Source organism: Myxine glutinosa, chromosome 5 (assembly GCF_964187855.1).
Source record: "Myxine glutinosa chromosome 5, kmMyxGlut1.1, whole genome shotgun sequence".
NCBI lineage: Eukaryota > Metazoa > Chordata > Myxini > Myxiniformes > Myxinidae > Myxine > Myxine glutinosa.
The window spans coordinates 168,217,046-168,244,884 of NC_136265.1; the positions used below are offsets into that span (position 1 = coordinate 168,217,046).

General features: G+C 43.1%; 1 protein-coding gene across 1 annotated transcript in view; it reads right to left on the reverse strand.

Annotated features, from left to right (window-relative positions):
• Nucleotides 1–27,839, reverse strand: part of LOC137426756 (sodium/calcium exchanger 3) — a 432,206-nt gene that overhangs the window by 275,958 nt on the left and 128,409 nt on the right. The gene's annotated exons all lie outside the window — the stretch shown is intronic.

Sequence of the window (27,839 nt, forward strand, 5' to 3'; positions counted from 1 at the left end):
TTTAAAATTGTTTGGAGATCTTTTTAAATCCCTTCCCAGATTCGTAGGCATCTATAACCTTCTTTCTGAATGCATCAGAGAGCTCTTTTGATCTAGGCATGGTGACGCCGCACACTTCAACAACAAAGAGCAAACCAAACTAAATGTCTGAGATTTAAATAAGACAGGTTCCTCCAAGATCCTCTCTAATGATGTTCTTATCATTTGCACCTGAGCTGGTGCACCTGATTCTAATTTTAGGTATTTGAAGGAATGATAAATGTAGGGGTGTACTTACTTTTTCCACATGCAAAATTTGCATTTATGTTTATTTAAATTATACCATGGACAAAAAAATGTAAATGTTTCATGATATTTGTTATATTATATCACCTTTATCCATCAATATTGTTGAAATGAAGATCAAATAGCTGTATGTTGGAATATGTTGAAAAAGTCAAAACTTTACATGGGGTGTACTTACTTTTTCACATGACTGTATATATAGATATATATATACAGTGCATTCATAAAGCATTCAGACCCCTGAACTTTTTTCACATTTTGTTATGTTGCAGCCTTATGCTGAAATCGTTTAAATTCATTTTTTTCCCTCATCAATACAACAAACAACAACAGGCATTTTAAGGCCATTTTCCCTGCAAGAGCGGGGTTAGCCTTGCGGTCCCCATGACAATGTTCTCCATTTTGCCCTATTTTCTGCATCTCCCCTTGTTAACCCCCTTGCCCGCATTTCTTCTTCGACTATCTTTCGCCAAGTCTTTCTCGGTCTTCCCCATCCTCTACTTCCTTCTACATTCATTTCCATCACTCTTTTCAACCAGCCATTTTCATCCTTCCTCAACACATGACCAAACCATCTCAACCTGTTTCTCTTCACAGCATACATCACAGGCTCTATTCCCATCATCTTTCGCAATTCATCATTTTTCTTCCTCTCTCTCAACGATACTCCACACATCCACCGAACCATTCGCATTTCCACCCTTTCCAGCCTTCGTTGCTGCTCTACGTTCATTACCCATGTCTCACTCCCATAAATCATAACACTTCTCACACATGCAGCACACACCTTTCCCTTCAGCTTCAATGCCACTCCCCTCCTCGTCAGCACGCCACTCAGTTCCCGAAACTTCTTCCATGCACATCTCACTCGAGCAACCGTTGCCGAGTCTGATCCACTTTCTCCATTCAGTATGTCTCCAAGGTAACAAAATGTTTTCACACCTTCCAGCTTCACGCCATCTCCAAGATCCATCTCAACATTTCCTCCATCTGCAGCTCCCTCTGTGCACACCTTACACTTGAATGTAGCTGCCACACTGGTTAATGACCCTCTCAAACCACTACATTTTTGATGAACCTACTCAGCGCACATTGTGCATTGAAGGGAATTCACTCCGACACCCTTCCTGCACACAGCACACGGCCACTTACCAGTTCTTTCCACCTCACCACATGCTTTACCACTTGCCATCACCTTCGTTCTTCCGATATTCACCTTCAGACCTTTTGTCTCCATACATTCCTTCCACTTGTTCATCTTCTCCTTCAGTCCATCCATACTTTCTGCAATCAGCACCAGATCATCTGCATACAACAACTCCCACAGTAAACCCTCCTTTACGTTCTGAGCCAGCACCTCCATCACAGCTACAAATAGTAGTGGACTTAGTACCGACCCCTGATGCACTCCCACCTTCACCTCAAACTCACCCCTGTTCCCGTCCTTCGTCCTAACAGCTGTGCGCGCTCTTTTGTACATTGCCATCACTACTCTGATAAACCATTCCTCCACTCCTAACTTCCTCTATGCCCATGTCACTACTTCACGTGGAACCCTATCGAATGCTTTCTCCAGATCAACAAACCCAAGAAACAACTTCTTCCTCTTCTCCATATACTTCTCCTGCAACTGCCTTACAATAAAAAGCACGTCTATCGTTCCTCTTCCTGGCATAAATCCAAACTGCATTTCGTCAATCTTCACTTTCTTCCTTATCCTCCTCTCCAACACCCTTTCCAATACCTTCATTCCATGCTCCAATAACTTTATCGCTCGATACGAGCCACAGTCCAGAGGGTCACCTTTCCCCTTGTATAGAGGGACGAGGGTACTCGGTTCCCAATCCACTGGAATGCGGCCTTCTTTCACCACCAGATTGCAGATCTCTGTCATTCTCTTCACACCCCAATTTCCCGCTGCCTTCAACATATCTCCCACAACTCCCGTCGGCCCTCCCGCTTTTCTACTCTTCATTGCTTTTATCGCTTCCTCAACTTCCTTCTCGGTTATCTTCTCTGCCGGTCCTAAAACTTGGTTACTCTCTATGTTGCCATCCCATTCATTCTCTGCATTCAACAGTATTTCCATATATCTCTTCCATCTTCCTTTAATTCCATCTGGGTCCACGAACGATTTGTCCCACTTCATCCTTCAAGCAACTCACCCCCATCACATCACACCTCTCTTTCGCTATCTGCATTGCAATCCTGAATACCGCTCTCTGACCCTCTTCCGAATCCAAGCGTTCTTCGAACATTTTCCTGCATGCCTCCTGTGCCTTTGCTACCTCTTTCTTTGAGGCCTTCTTGGCTGCCTTATAACTTTCATGCTCTGCCTTTTCTGCCCCCATACCCTTCACCTTCTGCCACTCCTTGAACTTCTTCCTCTTCTCGTCAATCTTCTTTCCAACTTCATCATCCCACCACCATGTTTCCGAGTGCCTCGGTGGTCCTTTTGTCCATCCACATACCTCACCAACGGCTCCCAACAGACTATCTTTCATTGACATCCAACCACTTTAAAGCTCAACCACATCATCGTCCACCATACTCAGCCTCTCTTTTAATGCCTCCCTCACTGTCACCTCTTTCAATCTCCACACCTTCATTCTCGGTTGGTACTTCACCCACCGAGCTCTCCTCACACCTTTCACCCTTATGTCGCAGACAACCAAGTGGTGCTGTGAAACAGCCTCCTCCCCCGGGATCACCTTTGTGTCCCGGCGGTGCCCCCTATCTCACCTACACACCAGCAGGTAGTCAACGGTTGTCGCCGACCCACCTGACGTGTATGTAACAAACTTATTATCCTCTTTCTGGAACTGAGTATTACAAATCAACAAATCAGCTCCATCAGCAAACTCCAAAATCCTTTCACCTTCTCCATTTCTCACACCATATCCGTAACCCCCATAAACTCCCTCAAAACCGTCCATACTCCTTCCCACATGTCCATTTAGGTCTCCTCCTACCACAACAACTTCCTCATCTTTCACGTTTTCCATCAGCTTCTCTATAGCACACCAGAACTTGTCCTTCTCTTCAACGCTCCGACCAACCTGCGGAGCATATCTCGAGATGATGTTCACCAAGAGCTTTCCAATCATCATTTTCACCATCATCAACCTTTCACTCACTCTAGTCACACTCACCACACTGTCTACAAACTCCTCAGAAAACAGGACACCAACACCATTCACACCCTCTGGGCACCCTTGCCACACAAACTTGTATTTCTGTCCCTGCCTACCCTTCACCATTCTCACACCACTTCCCTTCCATCTCGTCTCCTGCACACAACATAAGTCCACTCTTCTTCTGACCAATACTTCCACCACTTCTCCTGATCTCCCTGTCATTGTCCCTACATTCCATGTCCCAAATCTCAGAAACCGATCTCCACGTCGGGCAACAGACTTTTCGTCGTCATAAATGGAATGATTTCCACCCTTGCTTCGATCGGGTTCCCCACCTTGAGTTTTGACGAGTGGGAGTGGGGTCCCCCATGGGGTACTTCGAGCTGTACCCTGCCCATATGTAGTCGTAATTGTCATGGTTCTCGTTTTGAGGCAATGTTTTTTTTATGGCCGGATGCCCTTCCTGACGCCAACCCTTTTAGTCGCCTCTTACGACATGCAGGGATACGGTGTACCTATTCTAAACCGGGGTACACACCGGGTTCCCTCATCAATCTACACTGAATAGTGAATACCCCATAATGACAAAGAGATTCTTGTGGTGAGGCTGTTGCCCAAAAACAACTTGCCTTCGTCTCCTGGAAAGCAAATCCAACGGAAGGAAATCTCATTTCCTTTCACAAAGCCCGAAACAAGTGTGTGTCCACCCTCAGTAGAGCCAGGAAACAATATCTCTCCATTCTCAAGACCGAACTGTCTTATCTGTCTCCCTCTTCCAAATCCTGGTGGCGTCTGGTCAAATTTGTTTCTGGTGTTTGTTCCCCCTCCATCCCCTCCCTCACCTCAAATGTCTACACAGCTGACTTCGCACGTGAAAAAGCTGAATGCCTCAACTCTGTGTTTGCCTCTAAATCTTGTGTCACAAACCCATCCCTCTCTGTACCCACCGTACCCAGCTGCATCTGGACTCCGTGTCCTTTCCTCCTGACAAGGTGGAAAAGTTTCTGTCAACCCTCGACTCTGATTCTGCAACTGGACCTGACGGCATCAGCCCACGGGTCCTAAAATCCTGTTCTTCCGCTCTTTCACTCCCTCTCTCTGTTCTCTTCACCCTCTATTTTTCTCAATACAAGGTCATCTGCCATCTGCTTGGAAATCAGCCAACATCACTGCTTTGCACAAAAAATGTGCAAAAACAGATCCTAGCAACTACAGACCAATCAGCCTTCTCCCAATTATCAGCAAAGTCATCGAATACATCATTGCTTCGGATATGAAATCTTTCCTCTTCTCCAATGGCTTGATCTCTGATCATCCATTTGGTTTCAGACGAGGTCACTCTACTCTGGACATGCTGCTTCTGCTTTCTCAACAATGGATGGAGGGCCTCAATGCCAAACAGGAAATTAGAGCTGTCTCCCTTGACATATCACGTGCCTTCGATACGGTCTGGCACCCCGCTCTGCTCACCAAACTCTCCTCCTTTGGTATCCATGGAAATCTCCATGCATGGCTGGCGGACTTCCTCTCTAGTCGTAGTCAACGTGTGGCCCTGAATGGGTTTCTCTCATCTCCTCTTCCTGTTCAGGCTGGAGTTCCCCAAGTCAGTGTTCTGGGCCCTGTGCTTTTTCTGGTCTTCATCAATGATCTCTCTGACTCTCTTGAAAATCCTCTCTATCTCTTTGCTGATGACTCTACTCTCTGTCGCTCCATTCCTCATCCCTCAGATCGGCAGTCTGCAGCCTCCTCACTCTCTGCAGACCTGGACAAAATCACAGACTGGGCAAACAAGTGGACCATGTCTTTCAATCCTGACAAATCTCACACTCTTACGATGTCTCTCCGAAAAGACCGACTGGACAACCCTCCCATCCACTTTCTGAATAATCCTCTCCAAGAAGTTCTGTCATTCAAGCTTTTGGGTCTCACTATCTGCCATGATCTTTCCTGGGAAAACCACATTTCAATCTGGCCTCCAAAGCCAGTCGCCGACTGGGCATCCTCCGTCGTGCGAAGTCCTTCGTTGGCACACCTGAGCTCCTCACCACATACAAGGCTTTCATCCGCAGCTCAATGGAATACTGCTCTCCCCTCTGGGCTGGTGCTCCTGCCTCACACCTAGGTTGTCTTCACGATGTTGAAACCAAAGCGTTCAGAATCATTGGAATCTCCCGCAATGAAGCTAAGTCCGAGGGCCTTTCACTCACTCACCGCAGGCAGGTTGGTGGTCTTTCCGTCTTCTACCTACTCCTCTCCAGCCTTGCCCCCCCAGCTTTCTCTGGGCCCTGTCCCCCAAATATTCCTACAGGTCGCACAAGATCTGCCTGCAACCCTCTTATTGTTAAACTGCCAAAATCAAGACTCTCTGCTCACCTTCACTCCTTCATTCCTCTTTTCTCCCACCTCTGGAACAAACACCCTCACTCTCTTCAATCCCACTCCTCCCTCCAGGTCTTTAAAACAGCTGTTCACCACCATCTCTTATCTTCCCCCATCCAAAACCTTCATCTTTTCTACCCCTGCTAATTTCACCCCAAATCCACTTTTTTGAAATACCAACTTATTTCCTGGAAGTCCTTGGTGTCCTTGTGTTTTACACTTCTCCCACCCCCCCCCCCCCCCTTTCCCACGCCTCCTCCCCCCAAGCCCTCTCCTTCACACACATCTCCCGATGTCCCTGCTCTCAAATGTTGTGTTTGTGTGCTTTCCCTTCTCTCCCCATCTTGTCTACCACTCCCTCTTTTTATATATCTTGTTTGTCTGTTTGATTTGTTTGTGTGATAAATGTTAGCTCTTTCACGAGCCTCGATTCTGTATACAAAAAAAAAGAAGGAAAAAAAAAAGAGAAAACAGGATTTTAGAAAGTTTTGCAAATTTATTAAAAAGAAAAAACTGAAATATCACATTTACATAAGTATTCAGACCTTTTTCTATGACACTTGAAATTTAGCTCAGGTGCCTCCCATTTCTCTTTATAATCTTTGAGATGTTTCTACACCTTGATTGGAGTCCACCTGTGGTAAATTCAACTGATTGGACATGATTTGGAAAGGCACACACCTGTCTATGTAAGGTCTCACAGCTGACAATGCATATCAGAGCAAAAACCAAGCCATGATGTCGAAGGAACTGCCTGCAGAGCTCAGAGACAGGATTGTGTCGAGGCACAGATCTGGGGAAGCCTACAAAAAAAATTCTGCTGCATTGAAGGTTCCCAAGAGCACAGTGGCCTCCATAATTCTTAAATGGAAGAAGTTTGGAACAACCAGGACTCTTCCGAGAGCTGGCCACCCAGCCAAACGGAGCAATCGGAGGAGAAGGGCCTTGGTAATAGAGGTGACCAAGAACCCAATGGTCACTCTGGCTGAGCTCCAGAGATCCTGTGTGGAGATCGGAGAAACTTCCAGAAGGACAACCATCACTGCAACACTCCACTGATCTGGGCTTAATGGCAGAGTGGCCAGACGGAAGCCTCTCCTCAGTGAAAGACACATGAAAGCCCACAGAATCTTGTTTCTCACAGTCTGAGAGTCCTTTCGGTGCTTTTTTGCAAACTCCAAGCGGGCTTTCATGCAGAACATGCATATCGGTGGATCACGCAGTGGATGCCCTTAGCTTGGGGAGCCAGCTCCTTCACTCTTGTCTGGAATCCTGACTTCGATCCCAGCATAGCTGGTGCGTACAAATCCCGCACACATTTCCCCATTGCAGACCTTCGGTATGAAAAAAGGTAGAGACCTTTTCCATGACGTAAACAGCTTTTGTAGTGGTTTCAAGTGCACTACAGAAGAGGAATTCTTCTTTGATATCGTCTGAATGAATGTACCTCACGAAGACAAACAACTGAGAACATGAACTCACATCCGTTGATTCGTCGAGTTGAAAGGAGAACAACGGAGAATCTTTGATTTCATCCAAAACCTGCTCTTTCACATCCATAGACATATGAGAAATACGCCTCTGAAGAGTATTATTCGACAAAGATACTTGCTCAGGTCTTATTCGCGCTGGCATCCCGGAGAACGAGCTTCACCATATTCAACATGCAGGGTTTGATAAGTGTCTCTCCAATGGTGTGAGGCTTTTTGTGTTTGGCAATTTCCAACGCAACTTCATACGAGGCCTCCACTGCTGCTGCACTATGTTGCTGAAAAGACACACGCACGCACACACACACACACACACACACACACACACACACACACACACACACACACACACACACACACACACACACACACACACACACACACACACACACACACACACACACACACACACACACACACATAGTATACAGCACAAAGACAAATATATGGGCACAAAATATTAGAATTTGCAGGCATTAACCTCTTTTACGAACTCTCAATATCAACCTACACACTCAATTCATCGCATTGTTTGACTAATTCCAAGTTCTTTCAACGTGAACAATCTGGCTCGATGAGAATGGTGAAGTGGTGTATAAATTATATCTCAAAGGTTATGACTCGTGCACCTTCTCCTTCAGCATACTGATGACTACGCTCTCTTTTGGGGTCCTCTTGGCTACATGGATACTTTCCCTTTTGCCATCGATGGTGTTTTCTTTGTAATCACATCAAACACAAAAAGTTTACGATACCTCCTCACCCCCTTCCCAGTGCTAAAATAAAAGCCCAAAAGCAAAAATACGAAGGTGATTGAATGTGAAGTGAAGGATTTGAAACCAATTTGTCCCAATTATCAAGCAGGCAAAACACAGAACAAAATGCAAGTTACCAGGAAATGCAAGTAAGTATGTCTCTGACCTAACGCATACTTTTAAATCAAAATCAGCAATAAAAAGAGGATGAATTACTTTCACATTAAATTTTTTATATTGTCGAAAATGGTGAAGGTCATGTTAATCAGTTACTCTCATTCTCTGGAAAACCTCTTTTCCTCCTCGCAATGAATCCACATTTTACTGTATGATAGCAAATCCCACTGACAGGCTGGCAGCAGCTGCTTCCCTCTCGGCTGACCTGTAAAATATATGATGCTGGTCTGACCCGTGGAATTACACGTCATTGAATACTGGTAAATCTCGCATTTTCACCCTGTCTTTCTGGAAAGATCGTCCAATGGTAAACCACTGGAAGAGGTTGATTTCCATGATCAACCACAGAAAGGTGCATTCTCGTCAACGTCTGGGCCACATAATTCGGCTATGACATCCCATGGGTGGATGATCATATATCAAGGTTAGTCCCCAAAAATAGCTGCAGAGTGGACATCCTCCATTGTGCCAAGTTCGTTCTTGGGAAATCTAAACTTCTCTGTCTACAAGGCATTTGTCAGTAGCTCATTGAAGTACTGATCTCCTCTCTGGAGAGGTGCCTGTGATTCACACCGGTCTCTCCTGGATGCTGTGGAATCCAATTAAAGCTCTCAACATCATTGGCATCTCCCACAAAGAAGCAAAACCATAGGAACTGCTGCTCTCTCGTTGCAGACAAGTTGCTGAACTCTCTGTTCTCCAGTGCCTCTCCTCAGATCTTCCCCCCTCTTCTATTTCAACCCTTCACCCCATCCTCTCCCCAACCCCTTTTTCAATCCCACATTTGAATACGCATCTTACTATATAATTCACCAAATGTCCATCTGTCCGTTCAAAGGTACCGCAAAAACGGCTCAACCGATCGCAACGATATTTTGGGGGGGGGGGGGGTATTCCCGGGACCCCTGGGAGTAAAATAGGCTATATTGTTTTTCCAAGTTTTCCAATTTTCCAGTTTTTCCAAACACGATGGAATAATATTTACCAATATGAACAGTGATGTGGCTTTTATTGAAATTCTACAAATACTGTTTCGATTTTGATGAGAATTACGAACTTGCCGCGAATGCAGAAGTGGACAGATGACGGCAATGCGCGGGTTTGATAATATCCCACGACAACCGTCATTCATTCGTAATGTTAAATCGTTAAACGTTAATCATGTTAATCATTTTGTTAAAGTATCAATTGATGATTGGAATTGAGTGAACACAATTACGATTTTGAATTCGTAATTGTGTTCACCCAACTGTACGGAACTTCACATCAGGATTTAAATATTTGTTTATGTTACGAATGTTGTTAAAAGTTTATTTTTAATATTAATGTTATTTAATTTGTGATTGGAGTTATGCTGTTTCGAATGAAAAAAGAGATATTGAGTTCAAGTGAATGACGAAATGCCATGATGGTTTCTACTTTCTAAACATGAATTTGCGAATCGCCATATGCAGATTCGCCATTGACTGGGTATGGAACAAACATACCCCTTTGTTTGTGAACGAGTACGTTTTTCATTGGAAGTCCTTCACGAACTTGCTGTCCATGTCTGACGTGCGACTGAAGGTGCTACAGGAATGTGGAATTTATTGGTTTCATGCTTTAGCATTCGCCGTTTCTGCATTGTCTGTTTGCTTCTGGTCTCCCACCCTCCAGGCCCTGCAACCTTCCTTTTCTACTTGCAGGTTGCTATGTTTGCTTTCCTCTCTCTCCCCCCCCTCCCCCCCTCCCTCCCTTCCTCTTCCTCCTGTTCATTCAACCCCTTGTTGCTTCTTTCGGTTTTCCCAATACCCACAGTCAGGGTCACATCACTGTTCCATGAACTTGGATTTTGTATCCAAAAAACCTTATATTGTTATTTTATCTTCAGTAGAACTTCACAAGCCTTTCATTATTAGTTAATGATTGTATTGAACTTTAATCATTGCCATTATTGGTAACAATTAAGTTAGAGGGGAAAAAAGAAAAATACAACATCTAAAGTAAAACTAGGATCTGATACTTTAAACCAAAGAATAAAGATTGAATAGCAGGGTACGGGTCTCGGACCTCGTAGACGTCTCACCTTAAATGAGCAATTTTTCGGAGTGTGTGAATGAATGAATGAATGATCGTTTTTAAGGCCATTTTCCCCGCTAGAGCAGGGGTTAGCCTTGCGGGCCCCATGACAATCATGGTTCCCTGTTTGAGGCAATGTTTTTATGGCCGGATGCCCTTCCTGACGCCAACCATTAGTCGCCTCTTACGATGCGCAGGGATACGGTGTACCTATTCTAAATCGGGGTACACACCGGGATCATTCATCCCAGCAAGCTGGTACTCAATTTGCCGATCTCGGAAGGATGACAGGCTGAGTCAACCCCCCTGGCGTTAATTCAGCGATCAACCGGGATTCGAACCCAGGATCCTCGGATCCCAAGCCGGCACCCTAACCGCTAAGCCAACACCAGGAGTGTGTATTGGTAGAAATGTAAAGTGATGATGTGGACAAATGGTACATGTTTACCTTATAGAAAGACAATGGCAGTCCTCTCAGAAGAACTATCGTTCGGAATTAAAATTGACAAAAACTGCCATTTCATGTCAGATCGTTTTGTAAATGGTATCATGCACAGAGTCAACATTTTGTCCTCAACTTGACACTGGCGATGTAAGTGTTTGTAAAGGTTAAGACTCCAGGTCCTGATTACCTCCACAAATCGCGTGAGAACTCCCCAACCCGGTATTAAAGCACACGATTAATAAAAACAAGGTTGACTAGTCCCAAGTGTGGCAGACCCTCATCTCCCGATGGAGGGCGGTTATAGTCGGGCTGGATTAGGTGTTAAAGATTCGGTCTTAAAGGATATTAGGGGTCTTAACGGTTTTCGGACGAAACCTGGTGGACAGGTTGGGTGTATGGCAAGGACGAATTAATTCAGTTTTGGTGAAGATCCGGATCCAGATACCAGAATTTAAGTGATTCTTCACCATTGAGAGATGGGGCCAAAAACGATGTGTAGCATGATATCTCCAAAAACTATGGACGGATTATGACAAAACTTGGTGGATGAGTTGGGTAGGTGACGAGAACAAGCTGATTGTGTTTTGGTTCAGGTGTGGATGTAGGTTCTGCCTATAATTATCAGTGGGATACAAAACGTTAACAGTACAGCCTGGCGGAGGCACACTCTCTACCAATTGTCATTCCAGTTCAATTGCGATTTCATTCACCTTCCTTTTACAGCTTATTTAAGCAATATTTCACAATCTTAGGAGGTAGTGATATACGCAAGCAGTTTGTATATGGACCACTTAATTCTAATTTCTCCCAATCAATAGCAAAGCATTTAATCTTCATAGATTTTGTAAATATTTCTATTTCAAATAACAAACGAGCTCCACATAGGCATACATCTTTCAGCACAGGTTTAGTTTCAGCATCAGCATACATCTTTCAGCAAGAGGCCTCCTTCATTAAAGTTACCTGTACTGTTATGAATATGTTTCTGTCTTCTTTACTTTTACTAGGGCATGCCCGTACTATATCTATATCTAAAATTATATCCCCCCCCTCTATTTACATGAAATGGTTTGGTCCAAAGCGAACGGCTTGCGAGTACGGTGACAATCCCCCCCCTCTATTTACATGAAATGGTTTGGTCCAAAGCGAACGGCTTGCGAGTACGGTGACAATCCCCCCCCTCTATTTACATGAAATGGTTTGGTCCAAAGCGAACGGCTTGCGGAGTTTGGTAAAGAAATCGCCATAGCGTGCACAAATGCGCAGGAAAGCGAAAGAATCGCAAATTAGTTTTAATTAGTTTTAAAACATAGTTTAACGCCAACATAGTGGCAACATAGTTTGCCAACGTGAAATAAATGAATACGCTCTCAAATGTGCCGTCCGAGGCAGAGTCTGTTCGCCACGTTCGGCACACGTGATAACTCGCTGCTCTCTGATTGGTTGAATCGTTTTTTGGACATAGCTCGGTAACTACTTGTCCGATTAATATGAAACCTTGAAAAGGCACATCCTCGGGTCCCCAGCAATATACCTGGCAAGTTTCAAGTATATCGGACCCGTGGTTGTCGAGAAACAGCGGTCACAGACAAACACACAGACATACACACATACACACACACACACACACACACACACACACACACAGAGATTACTGGAATTATAGATAGATGACGATTTTGAAAATAATAAAGTATACTGTTAAACTCATAATTCATTCCCTCTAAATTTAACAGTATAATAATGATACGAGTTCCCTTACAAGGAACTTCAATGTAGGAGGAGGCCATTGGGCTCAGGAAGAGCAAGCCTGTCCAATAGTTGCCAACCTATGGTTATCTTTTTGTAGTCTATCCTTTTGAAATGCTGAGCATCAAATAAGGAAGCAGCACGTACTATTGTAAAGTCTGCTGCATGCCTCAGCCAGGGTTCGAACCAATGACCTCCCAGATTTAGAGCGGAGGCTCGAAACATTACTCCACAAAATTTGTAACATCGTGGGGAAAAAAAAAAAAAAAATCTTTTTCTTTTTCTATTTGTGGTGCATTTCTGTTTTTAACTCCAAGTCGTCGGCTGTTTGTGCAATTATCCAAAGCAAGCAATGCAGCCATATTAACAAGCGGTGAGCACACCATCTGGCAGCCCTAGGGGATAATGGATATCGATCTGGCACCCAGACAAATCTAAACACAATGACTTCAATTAGTTCGGCCTTTTCCGGCTTCACCGGGCTAACAACGAGCTGTCACACTTGCATCACCATGCCGTTAAGGTGCCGATGCTTACCACATCGCAAGTCCATAAAGGCAACGTTTGGCTCTGGCTCGTCAGATTAAAACCATAAAATATTAAACCAAATGGATCAATATCGCAATGTCTTTTTCATCACTTTTAGCCCGTGTCCACCCACGCAGTGCGAGATGGGCTTTTACAATTGTGTGTGTGCGTGAGTGTGTGTGTGCGTGTGTGTGAGTGTGTGTGTGTGCGTCCACACCATAACTTTTGAGCTTTTGGCATAGATTTTTCAACAAACCTTTATTACGAGAATAAAGAGAAGAATTCATAAAATGGATCAAAATGTCAAAGGGCAAAGTCTTAGTGAGTATAAATAGCCCTCATTATCCCTTCCACTGCTGCACAGTATGAGATGGCCGGGCTTTGCAATCACATCCATGTTTCTTTATTTATTTACCACGAACAAAGGTACCCAGCAGTGCAGGGCAATGCAGTTTCGATTTGTGACACGAATATTAAGAGAGGGGAGGCAGAGAGAGGAGGGAGAGCGGAGGAGGAGGGGAGTGGGGTGATAAGGGGGAGGGGAAGGAGGATGAGAGGAGGAGAGGGAGAAAGGAAGGGGATGGGAGGAGAAGCATGGGGAGGGATAACGGATGGGAGAGAGAGGAGAGGGAGGAAGGGAGAGGAAGTAAGTGAAGGGAGGAGGGAATGAGGAGGGAGGAGGGGAGGGGAAGAGTGGAGAAGAGAGTAGAGAAGGGGCAGGGGAGGAGAGAGTGGCAAAGAGGAAGGCACGGTGATGAGGGAGCAAATGGGAGGCGGGAGGGTGGAAGAGAGGGTAGAAGGGAGGGGAGAAGGGAGGGGAGAAGGAATGTGAGAAGGGAGGGGAGAAGGGAGGGGAGAAGGGAGGGGAGAAGGGAGGGGAAAGATGAGGGAAAGAGAGGGTAGAGGAGAGGGGAAGGTGAGGTAGAGAGGAGGGGAAAGTGGTGAGTGAGAGAGAGGTGGGGAAGATAGAGGGGGGGGGGAAGATAGAGGGGGGGAGGAGAAAGGGGGAGAGACATTGAGGGATGGTGGAGAGAGAGATGGGGAGGGGGGAGGAGGGGTCGGGGTGGGGGAGAAAAAATAAAGAAAGGGGAGGAGAAGGGAGTTAGCAAAGAGAATGATATGCAGTCCTTAATGACTGCATACACACACACACACACACACACACACACACACACACACACACACACACACACACACACACACACACACACACACACACACACACACACACACACACACACACAAAATCTCCCATATGAGCACTTGTGAGTGGATCATTGTGACTGAGGCACCGTGGCCTGTTTGAGGTTTAGTTTGCTGTATTCTATACATACATACATACATTCATACATACATACACGCATAAAGTACATCAAAACAACAGCCTCAAAGGTTTATCTTGAAACAAGCCTTTGTTCGTCGATTGATGTACTTTCTACTTTTTAAAGGAAGGAAATAAATTAAACAGACGATAGCAGGAGGAGGCCATGTTCTTTTAATTCGATCTTTAATTTTGATTTGTTTTGCCTTCATAACTCCAGATATTTCCCCTACTGAATAACCAGTATGACTGGAAGCTTTCATGTCGATCCCGCTGGTTAGTTCTTTTCATTATACTCAATTCCGGCTGGTTAATTATTTTTGTGGCATTCAATAAAGTTACACTTTGGACACATTCCTTAATCTGTTCTTCACTCAATATAATTCTTGAAAAAGTTAAGTTGCAATATGGAGAATGAGGAAGGACAGCATTGCTTAAATATTATTTCTAAGATATACACTTAGTTATAAGAATCGCTAATGTCTTAAATGTTTTACAGATTTCACTCCAAATTTCAATACTTATTTAGTGTACTGGATCTAATCCTCAAATCCGAATCCAGATTTTGATTATATACTTGAATTATTTTGTGAGAGTAGATTGTGTTTCCAATGTAAAGCACGTCTTAATTATTTTCGTTGCACTCAATGAAACCAGCTCAATGAAGCTGGTTAATTTCAGCACATTCCTTAATCTTTTCTTCACTCAACATAATGGTAGAGTAGAAAAAGTTAAGTTTAATGCTTTGGCAATTTCACATTTTCTTGTGAAAATATGGAGGAGGAATCACAGCCTTGCTTGCTTAAAATAAATAGGTATATACACTTAGCTATAAGAATCGTTACTTTCTTTAAATCGACAGATTTCACTCCAGATTGTGACACTTAATCCACATGCTCCGATCATGAAATCCGAAATATTTTGATTATATATTTTAATTCGTCCGTGAGAGTAGATCATGTTTCCAAGGCAAGACACATTTGAATAGGTGGCTTACGAACCCTACAATATGGCAGAGAGTTGACCAAGATAGCGCACCACCATTAAAATGGTAAGGCTTTTTTTTTTGTGATGAGCAGCCCCTAAATGATCTCCAATTGAGGTTTTAAACACAACCGAACACCTAATTTTCATTCATGCACTCCATTGAAGTTTGATAAGTATGCATGCGAAGTTTGGGGCCGCTGAGTTTCATGATTTTGGAGTTATGGAGGAGACGCCCGCGCACGTACACGCACAGACGCGCACACACAGACGTATGACTAAACATAGTGGACGAGTTGGTTAGGTGACAAGAACAAGCCGATTCGATTTTGGTTCAGGTCCCAATCCAGATCCGGCCTATCAGGGGGATACAAAACGTAAACTGTTCAGCCTGGGGGAGGTATGCTCTCTACCGAGTGCCGTTCTAGTTATAGATTTGAGATTCAGTGTGTCTGTCCAGGCCATAAAGCATTTTTCCACTTGACCATTTGTCATCAAAATTTCAACAAACCTTTATTTATATGGGAATATGGAGAACACAAATTAATACATTCCACTTTTTCCACTGTTTTCGTCAGATTTAGTTAATTTTTTTTTTGAGATTATTTATAGTCTTCATTGTATTTATGTCAGCCAGCTTTGTCGTGGTTAAGCCAAAGCACACCAAATAATCCAACGATTGAGGATAATTGTGTGTCCCTTGAATCCCTGTAAATGATGCAACTGTGCATTCCATTGGATTTATCTATGTCGTATAGATAGAGGTGTTGTGGTTCATGTAGTTACATGAATCCATATTGCTGAGTGAAGCAAAGCCAATTCTAATGGATGTGAACAGCTGCCCAAAATGTCGCTACAATTTCCACGCATGCCATGTATGCTTTCGGCAGATAAACACAGTGTGCCATGATACAAGAATTGCAGACGCTTTGTGACCTTTCAGCTCTCGATTAAATATATCTGCATATACCAGCCATACAATCAGTACAAATACACTGGATGCCTGAAAGGTAATTGTTAGTTGTTGGGTTTTCTATATAAAGCACGTTAGGTGCTGATGCAACATCCTAAAGAGATTTCCAAAAGGATTTTTTTTTAAAATCACAATTGCAAAGTGCAATTCTGAAATAATTAACGTGATAATTATTGAAAATCAAGTCCAGTATTTACAGGTTGTATTTGTTTTTTCTCGCTAAAGATTATTGGCCATGCATATTGTCTAATATACATGTAAACAATTATGTTCTAATATAAAATTATGTCTAATACACACATTCTCAGTGATCTGGAGCTCCGAAAGGAGCTCGTACATCATCGTGTTGCTACGTGCAGGGCCTGGACAATAGGTGACATCAGTGCACTTCTACAAGATTTACAATAGCATGAGGAAGACAATGGACAGATGAACACAGCACATACATCCCAGCAGGAGGAGCTATATATCGTCAGATGGGAGCATTAAACAGGGCAATCTAGTTGAGTTATCTCAAAGTAAAGTTGTGAATGGTTTTGTGTTAAATGTAATGTTATGGTATGGTTTGAGAAAGACGAAGCCATTACAAAAGCTGGACATTACTCCTCTCAGGCCCTCGATTATATACTGCTGTGACTCCATCTCATCTCTCCAAATCTCCCGAAATCTCCTTAACTGGTGCTCTTGTTCAATCTTTTGCTCTCAACTGATCTACCTGAACCTCTCAGAAACGCCAACTGTCATCTCTATTTGAACCAGCAGTTCTATGATGTCGGGTCTCCTCGGGCAATGATGGCATTGCCTTTCTATGGCTGGTACACACTGGTAAGTGTGTGGTATAGACGGGGGTCATCACTCCTCTCCGTCCCTTTGCTGGCCGTTGGGGAATTCACCCTCTTCCGCCCGTGCTGTTGGAGTCGACTGGACTCTCGTCCACCAGATGTGCAGAGCCACCTGCCATTTAAACCGCATTGCTGCAGACCGTTACCCTGGTAAGGGGGGCTGACAGGTACTACACCTTGCTCACAGATGACCTGAGGTTATGCAAGGCAGGGGCATCCATCTCCCTGAGGTGTCAGAAGACACCCGCATACCCAGCAGTTCTACCAGGTAAATCAGTTCAAGTTGATCACATTGAACATGAATCAGCTATGAGGAATGGACATGCAAGCACATATTCAAATGATCAACCCACCTGCAGGTTGACAGCACAAGTTGAGGGGCAGAGCCTATAATAAATTAAGAATGGAATTAAAGTACCACCTGAATGCCATCTAACAATTACCCTGCATGGCCTGGTTTGATATATTCACATTGTAAATGGGATTATAATAAAAACAATACATAACATAATTTAACTAACTATACACATGGAAATCACCATAACAGATACATATTTGGTTAGTAATGCACCCCTAACTGTGATTGGTGATGACACCAGATCGCATCCCATTACAGCTATTGCTGTCACAGTTGTCTGTCTTGTACCTGTACTGTTGTGTAACCAAATACAAAATACCCATTTTTCTTTCAAACCATCTTTACACCACCTCCTCATGTGCAGTAATTAGAGATGGCCCCTTAGCCTAGAAGCTTCCATCCAATAACCCGAGACAAAGCCGATAAGCTTCAATCGAATAACTCATGTTAGCTTTTCTCTTGAGTCATAATATCTATGAAATTGATTAATATGCGGCGAGTACAAGTGCATGCCTCACTTAACGTAGACAAAACAAGCTTCAATCATTATACTTGCAACGTCTTTCCTCAAAGACAGCGTCTGCATTGAAGAATGGAAACAAAGAAGGAGAAATGAAGCAAATAAAAGCACCGTAAGGTTGAAAAAAAGAAGAAGTAAACTGTAAAACACTCCAAATTTTCTACACTGCTTGAGTAGGAGGCAATTCAAGCTGGCAGCTCCAGTGGGATTTGTGATGACACGAGCTAAAAATCATGACATAATGAACCGTTATTGTTACAAATGAGTAGCTCAGCCTAAAAAAAGAGCTGCTTTCAAGAATCTGCGAGTTATATGGAATGCCGGCATGCCACTGACTTGCCCACGAGCATAGCACAGAATATTAATATCCTCTTTTTTTCTACTTCTTCTGCTCCGTCTCCATCTCCCTCTCTGCCTCTCTTCCAGCAATATTAACATTCAAGTTTCACATTATGAGCCGGTACAATGTTCATACACCACATATGGAGCAAAATGATGTGTCATGTCTTTCATGGTTGAGACGTCGCTTGCATGGCAGTAACAAGAAAGGAGTTAAAAAAGATATAAAATTTAGATTATAATCAGAATGATGGCAAAAACAATAATAATTATTATTGCTTTAAAAAAATGTTTTACAGCACATACAAAAACAAAGGGGAAATACCCCTGGTGCTCACCTGATAGAATAAACAGTATACTGCACCGACTAAAGGTATTTTAAACAAATTGCAATGGTTGCTAGAAGACCGGGCAGGATGTAGAATCATACCAACATAATCATAACACTTTAAACAAACAAACCAAAAAAATACTTATTTTGGGGGCAAACCCCTTTCACTCCCCCAACCCCGTATACCTCCTCATACCCCAATTTTTCTAATGCCTTGAACAAACATCACTGGTGATGAAGGTTGTGGTGAAGTTTCATCGAAATAGTGTGTGTAGTTTCAGAGGAAAAAGCAAATACCTATTTTGGGGGGGTCAAACCTGGATCCACTTTGACTCCGGTAAACCCCCTTAGACCCCGATCTTTTTAATGCGGTGAACAAACTTTAGTCACAACATAACAAATATCATTATGCAAAATTTGGTCACAATCCCATTAGCGGTTTCGGAGAAGAAGTTTCAAGTGCTTACGGACGGACGGACGCACGGACAACGCGCCATCATATAAGCTCCCCTGAACTTCGTTCCACCTGAGCTAAAAATGAGACAATGAAACTACAGACAATTGCCAAGGTACTGTACCTTAAGTTATTAATTGCATAAGTTATGTACTACCACAATCACAATAAGCAGCGAGTTCTCGTTTATCAATTATAGTTGTGACTAGCAGAAGTACCCGGCATTGCCGGGTGGGGGAGGGGAGGGGAACGGGGGGAAGGGGAAGGGGAGGGGAGGGGGACGGGGAGGAGGGGAGAAGGGGAGGAGGGGAAGAGAGGGGGGAGGGGGAGGAGGAAGGGGGGAAGGGAAGGGGAGCAGGAAGGGGATTGGGGGAAGGGGAGGGGGGAAGGGGAGGATGAGGGAAGAGGGGGAAGGGGAGGAGGGGAAGGGGAAAGGGAGGAGGGAGGGGGGAGAGGGAGGGGAAGGGGAGAGGGAGGGGGGAGGGGGGAGGGGGGGAGGGGAAGAGGGAGGGAGGAGAGGGAGGGGGGAGAGGGAGGGGAGAGAGGGAGAGGGAGGGGAGAGAGGGTGGGGGGAGGGGAGAGGGAGGGGGAGGGGAGAGGGAGGGGGAGGGGAGAGGGAGGGGGAGGGGAAAGGGGGGAAAGGGGAGGACGAGGGGGAAGGGGGAGGGGAGGGGGAAGGGGGAGGGGAGGGAAGGGGAGGGAGAGGGGGGAGGGGGAGGGAGAGGGGGGAGGGGGAAGGGGAGGGCCAGTCAACAATGACGTTGCAGCACAGGCTGAGATTCAGTGTATAATGTTCCTCGCTGAAATGCACTAAGTTAAATATGAATAAAAAATATGGATCTCGTCATTGGAGGTCATTTTTAGGTTGGCCATGTCCTTCCCAGGCCCAATGGCCATGTCTATGCCAAAAATCAAGTACGTGAGCAAGTCTGGCGCACTGAATTGAAAATATATAGAACGCTCATACTCCGTGAAAAGTGTAGCTGCCGTGTCGCCATCTTGGTTAGCACGACTCGACCGACTCGCTTCACGGATCTCGTTTGTTTTGAACGTGTCCCAGATTTTAAAAGACAGACAACTGTTAAAATGCCATTTTGTGTGGCAATAAACTGCTCCACAAAAACACGATCGCACAAAAGGTGAAAAAAGCAATCGCTTTTCGCTCTGAATTACGTGCAAACGCACGACGGAAATCACCATCGCCCAGCATTGAGTGCCAACCAAGATGGCGCCCGGTAGCTACATCTCCACCTGTGTGGTGTGAATGGCAATGGTCATTCTATATATTTTCAGTTCAGTGGTCTGGCGGCGAGGATGGAACATCACGTGATCGCTCTGAGCGAATCAGTGAGCTCCTCTGGCTCAGGCTGAGATTCCGTGTAAAATGTGCTGAGGTAAATATGAATAAAAAATATGGATCTCGTCAAATATTTTTTAGGTAGGCCATGTCCTTACCAGGCTCAATGGCCATGTCTATGCCAAATATCAAGTATGTGAGCCTCTCCGTTTATGAGTCTATAGGTAACACACAAACAAACTGTGTTTTATATATACACAAAGAATTAAGTTAAGCACCCCCCCCGTTTTTTTACAACCTCGCACATTACAAGTTTGTTGTCGTCAAAACAGTGTAATATACCCATGATATTGCTATATTTTCTGGAGAAGTGATATTATGGTCACATAAAAACATAACAATCATGCCGTTTTCAATATTTTATTCTGAATAATTTAAGGTGAAATTTTTTGGGAATTTTAGGCATATTTTCACCTCAATTTAAGTATGGAGCTATAGGTCCATCACGGACAGTGTGGATGACGTTTATGTTTTCTAACGTACAGTCATTGTTCTGAGAAGACCTCTAGCGATCTTTGCGTCAATAACGTGTGTAGGACCCACGTGATCGGATCACTGACTCAACCCTACGTCTCATAGACCCTGTAAGCCGTCGTATGCGTTGCTGTGGCAGGTTGTTCCATTCCCGATGTAATGCACGTTCCAATTCATCCAGATTGGCTATTGGAGGGACCATCTTCGCAATTTGTCGTCCCAACATGTCCCAAACGTGCTCGAGGGGGTTCAACCTGCCACAGCAACGCATACGACGGCTTACAGGGTCTATGAGACGTAGGGTTGAGTCAGTGATCCGATCACGTGGGTCCTACACACGTTATTGACGCAAAGATCGCTAGAGGTCTTCTCAGAACAATGACTGTACGTTAGAAAACATAAACGTCATCCACACTGTCCGTGATGGACCTATAGCTCCATACTTAAATTGAGGTGAAAATATGCCTAAAATTCCCAAAAAATTTCACCTTAAATTATTCAGAATAAAATATTGAAAACGGCATGATTGTTATGTTTTTATGTGACCATAATATCACTTCTCCAGAAAATATAGCAATATCATGGGTATATTACACTGTTTTGACGACAACAAACTTGTAATGTGCGAGGTTGTAAAAAAACGGGGGGGGTGCTTAACTTAATTCTTTGTGTATATATAGATTTATGCAATCAATAACACAGTATGCTCTTTTTTATACATAGGTGGGGCTCGGGGAAGAGCTAGTACAAGTACACTGAACAGATCAGGACACAACAGACAAAAATAGGAAACAAAAGGAACAGTTGATAGAGAGGGAACGCCAACAGCAGAGCCAAGGGCCAAGACAGAGGGAGACTTGGACAGACAATGGGTGAGGGGAGCAATGGGGGGCAGGATAGGATGCATGGGGTAGACAGGATGGATATACTACGTATAAGGAAACCAGGAGGGAAAACTGGAAATTTGGAAGGAGGTGGGATTGGGGTGCGGGTTAACGAGGGTAGAGACTATCATGGTTTTGGGTTGGGGGTGATGATCCGAGACGGTGGTGAATAGCTGTTTTGAAGACCTGGAGGGAAGAATTACATTGATTCCACAGGTGGGAAAAAACTGTTACTTTGGTTTTTGATTCATTTTTTTACAGGCATAAAAATTAAAAATCCTCTTTGGTTGTTAAAATACTTTGAATTCAGATCTTCCAGAACAAAGACCTCACGGTGAAAATGTGAATCTTATTAATTGGCAAATCTGGGTCCATCAACCATTTGCTAAAGCAAAAGAGAATGAAAGACTTGAAGTGCAGTGAGTGATCAAGAAGGTAAAGGCAGATTTATGTGCACAATGGAGAATTCATTAAAGATGAGCTTCATTGTTGACTTTCTACGAAAGTACACTGTACTCGAAAAAAATATTCCTGCTGTTAATCTCGTTTACAATCATTCCCAAACTGAAAGTGATGGAAATGCTTTTGTTGAATTTTAATATTTTGTGCTTGACTACACAATACAGGCTGAGTCTGCATTAATAAAAAGGAAATCTGAAACATGGAATGAGCACCGTAAAATGGGGTGAATAGGGAGAGCAAGGTGAATAGGGACACAAACTGAAAAAAAATTCGGAAACTTGTTTCGCTGAAAATTGATAACCATACACTGATTTGTTGATATTTGGGTTGAAAGTGTTCTCTTGTTTTTTTAAAAAGCAACTTATAGTCCCTATTAACCCCATATATGGGTTAAATAGGAATAAATAGGATTTTTATGGCTGTCCCTATTCACCCCGTTTTACGGGTGAATAGGGACAGTCACTAATACAAAAAAATAATAATCAAGAAATAGGGACAGTTTGGAGAAACTTTTCATCCCATATTTTTTTTCATTGGCACCGTGGTTTATATTATGCGTGCATATTATGTGCATCCATCTGAGCTATCAATTTAGCAATAAGTTGGAAACTCAGGATTGTTTCTTGATTTATTTTTTTGTATTAGTGACTGTCCCTATTCACCCGTAAAACGGGGTGAATAGGGACAGCCATAGAAATCCTATTTATTCCTATTTAACCCATATATGGGGTTAATCGGGACTATAAGTTGCTTTTTAAAAAAACAAGAGAACACTTTCAACCCAAATATCAACAAATCAGTATGGTTATCAATTTTCAGCGAAAAAGGTTTCCGAACTTTTTTTCAGTTTGTGTCCCTATTCACCTTGCTGTCCCTATTCACCCCATTTTACGGCATATGTCCAAACCGTATAGGCCACCTCAAATTACTTTGCAGATTCCTTGTCACCTCATAATTAGATTTGAATTTTCTTTCTTTAAGCTAAGGTAAGTGTTGGAGCTTGTACATAATCATACTAAAGTATGCAATTTGGTGTCTGTCTGGCTGTCTGACAATATTTGACCGCAATACATTTGGTCATTACTTATCCAATCTCAACCAAACTTTACAGGGAGACTATGGGTTACACTACGGAGGTTGTAGATAATTAATTTGCCCCACTACCCAAGGGGGTTTTCTCCGCCAATGGGTTTGCGTGTTGAGGTGTATATCCATGTTAAGATAGTTTTATCGTGGCGTTTTTCCAAGGCTGCTTTTAATACCAAAACTAATGATAATAGCGTAATATTAATGTTATTACAAAACAATATTAATACTAATAATATCCCACCTCCCCCAGGGGTCTCTCCTCCTTGAACAAATGCCGTGTCAACATGTATAAATAGCTTATCATGGCGTTTTCATGGGAGCACCTTTACCAGAAGTAAAAATATTATAAACCACAAACATGTGTGATTACCTTTTTAAACAGTCACTAATGCTGGTTAACACAAAACTGAAATAAATTTGGAGGAATCCGGACATCAGTCAATGCACCTTATCACATCGATGATCGACGATCTACTGTAGTCTATATACCCCACAAGGGTTAATAACATGACACTTCTGGCCGCTAACATGGAGTTCTTCCAAATAACTTTTCATGGTGATTTTCCAAAGCCCTTCCTCATTACAAAAGCAACAAAAAAGAGCAGTCAGAGATTGCAGACCCTCACCAGGACGCGTTTTATTAGTTTTCAAGGCTTTTGTGTTAAAACAAATATGGCGGCCGAACCACGTGACCGATGACGTCATCATTTTTTTTGTCTCCACCAATTTATCCTTAGATAATGCTCAATAAATTTCATCTTGATCAGATGAAGTTTTGTACTTGTAGAATTATGATATCATAATGTTGGCACCTATGACATCATTCATTTTTAGATTGAAAATTATTCATTAATTATTCATTATTAATTATTCATTAATTATTCATTAATTCATCATTAATTGAAAATTAAGCTGGTCAGCATCACGACAGTGACCGAGTGATTTGACTAAAAAGGGTATTTTTGATTTATTGATTAATTGATTCATTATTTTCTTCTTTTGATATTTCTAGAATTGCAGCCATGGTCAAAAGTTGTTGTATCTTCAATTGCACGAACAATAAAGCAAAAAAGTCAGAACTCGTTTTATTTGATACCAAGTGAAGCTACTGAGCCAGAGAGAAGAATTATATGGCTAAAAGCTGTCAATCATGGCATGCAGGATGCCAAAGGGAGGCTGTGGGAACCCAAGTCGGATTATACCTCCGTTTCTTAAACGCATTCCATATCGGGTTAGTGCTGTCATCATAGTTCGTTTAAGTTAGTCATGTAAAATAGAAGTGAAAGAAAATCTAACAAGTTCAACTGTCAATGTGTCCACCAATTTCAAGATTGTGATTGTGATGTTGTGATTGTTCCACCAATATGACTGGACTTTTAACATGTGATCTGGGCTTATGGCTACATTTAACACAAGCCATGCCAAGGCAAGGCGAAGGGCAAGCCCAACTTTTTTTAAATCCGATAAACCTGATGGACTTTGTAGAGTCGTTTTCGATTCTGACATTTGTAGGGACACAGGGACACACAAATCTGCTGGTAGGGACACAAATCAAGCCCATTTAACTGCATTTTGACTCGACTTCTGGCCAATGCCTCGGCTGGCAAATATTCACCTATGTACTGAAAGGACATTGCAAACAGTTGGACGAACTAAATCTCTAACAATATGCTGTGATATTGGATGCAGTCTAGTGGAAGATAGAGTGGTGTCCACCATTCAAACTTTCTCTTCATGTGTGAGTCATGTATGCGTGTGTTTACAGGATACGTGGTGATGGAGTTGTCCAGTTAATCTTTTAATAGCGCATTAAATGTGTGTTTCTCAATCATGTTGTTCATCTTTTAAGAGTGCTTTAAATGCGTGTTCCCAAATTGGCTCGTTACTGGATTTTGTCGCAGGTTGTCATGTGACCACAGTGGTCATTATTGTTTTGACTAAAGAACGGCTGGGCACTAGTTCGCCAGAATGGCCTATTAGTCATTGGGAATCTGCTGATCTCTTGGGTGAGGGAAGAAAGCAAGGAACTACAGAAACTTCCAATAATGCAGGAAATGCCGTTTGTGATGATCAATTTTTCAAAAGAAAACTTAAATAAAATTCGTTTTTGATTTATTAATGTTTTAAAATATGCCCCCTAGGCTGTTGGTCTTGGCTTGGTCTTGTCTAGATGCTAGGCCATGCAGTTTTTGGTGAATAAAGTTATCTAAATGAAGGTTTTGGTTAATGTTATGAACATCATTGTGTGCCTAAGGTTATACGCTTTTGGTTTATATTTGGATGGATGATGGACGTCTTGGGAATCATGTTTCATGACTTTGAAAAGAATTTATTTTTTTGAAAAGTTATTTGAAAAGAACTCCTTCCCTCCCCCTCCCCCTTTCCCTCCACCCCCCCCCCCCCCCACTCCCATCCGCTTCATCCCTCAACTCCTCTCCCCTTCTTATCTCTTCTCCCCCCCCTCCCCCCCGCCTTACTCCTCTCATTCCTGCCCTTCCTTTCCCCCCCCCCCCCTCTAACCCCACCACCGTCCCTTCTTCATATTCTGGGCATGAAGCGACTCTGCGTTGCCTGGCAACGCCGGGTACTTTTGCTCGTGTGTCAATAATTCAACCAAAATAAAGCGAGAGATGAGCAAATATGCTTCCGAAAGCAAGAGTCGTTGCGCACAAGTGCACAGTGATAAATAAGTGTGAACATGCAACGGATTTTGTTTTCCCCTTTGCCAATAAGGCGGTCAGGGATCCAAGCAAAATCACGTGACTGTGACGTCACGCCAACCCCTCGGATAGAACAGTTTAATAGTTCCTTCCATGGTATGACATTTTAATCACAAAATAAATGAATGATCGTTTTAAGGCCATTTTCCCCGCTAGAACGGGGGTTAGCCTTGTGGGCCCATGACAATCATGGATCCCTGTTTTGAGGCAATGTTTTTTTATGGCCGGATGCCCTTCCTGACGCCAACCCTTGGTCGCCTCTTACGATGCGCAGGGATACGGTGTACCTATTTTAAATCGGGGTACACACCATGATCATTCATCCCAGCAAGCTGGTACTCAATTTGCCGACCTCGGAAGGATGAACGGGCTGAGTCAACCCCCCTGGTGTTAAATTAGCGATCGATCGGGATTCGAACCCAGGATCCTATGATCCCAAGCCAGCACCCTAACCGCTGAGCCAACACCAGGCTTATTTTATTTTAATCACAAAATAAATAACAAAAACAATGATAACATTGTAAAAAAGATTAAATTAATGAATACGAACAGTATTAACAATAATAATAGTTGTCATTTGGCAATGATAATAACGAATGTATAACCCCCGCTTTGGCCCAAGCACATCTGGCCTTGTCGAAAGGCAAGCTAATGATCAAGCACATCAGGTAGGTATGCTACAAGGCTGTAAAGAGCAACAAAAATTTGGTCCAATGGACCCACTGGTGTTTTAACGATTTTCCTTGAAAAATAGTTTCCATCAACACTAGTTCCTTTAAAAAGGCTATTGTAGTGATTCACTAGCATGGACACAACCCGAGGATCACACGATTTTGTTGAGTGCAGTATTGGTATTATAGATGTGCTGACCAAGGGTCATATACTATTTGTTATACAATGTATGTGGAAATGGCCACTCCATCTGGCTATCACCACATCGGCTTGCGATGTACGGGTGCGCAGATCGGGTTTACACCGTAATAGACAGAGTGAATGTATCTGTGTCTATTACCGGGAACCACGGTAAGTGCGTGGTTATCCCCTCCATCACCAAGCTGGACAGAGGTTATGCTTTCACCCCTGTTTGTTTAATACTTACAAAATCGAAGATTTTTCAACTAAATTGGTCGGTGGATTTTGTTTTTCTGAATGTTTGTTTGTTTTTTTATGATGAAAATTTTCAATTTTCCTCGTTTGTTTGTTTAGTCTGTGAGTGTGATAACTCGTGAACGCTTTCAGATATCTTCATCAAACTTTACCAGAAGATTCCGAAGGCCCAAAGTAGGGCTGTCAATGTTTTATTGACTATGTAGGTCAAAGGTCTAAGGTAAACGTTCTCCGTTTGTCCGGGTATCTCAGCCATCCTTTGAGCTAGGAAACTGACATTTGGCCACAATAGTGAGCACGTGCTTTGGCAAAAAAGAATTATTCTTTTTGATTAAGCAATTAATTAATTACTTAATTAATCACAATTTATTAACTACTTTTTTTTCTCTCTCATTTGGGCAATATCTCAGGCACATTTTTTTTTTTTTTTGTATACAAGATCGAGGCTCGTGAAAGAGCTAACATTAATCACACAAAAAGTCAAACCGACACAAAAAACACAAAATAAGGGGAGTGGTAGACAAGATGGGGAGAGAGGGGGAAGGACACAAACACAACATTTGAGAGGAGGGACATCGAGAGAACTGTGGGAGGGAGAGGGCTTGGGGGGAGGTGGGGGAG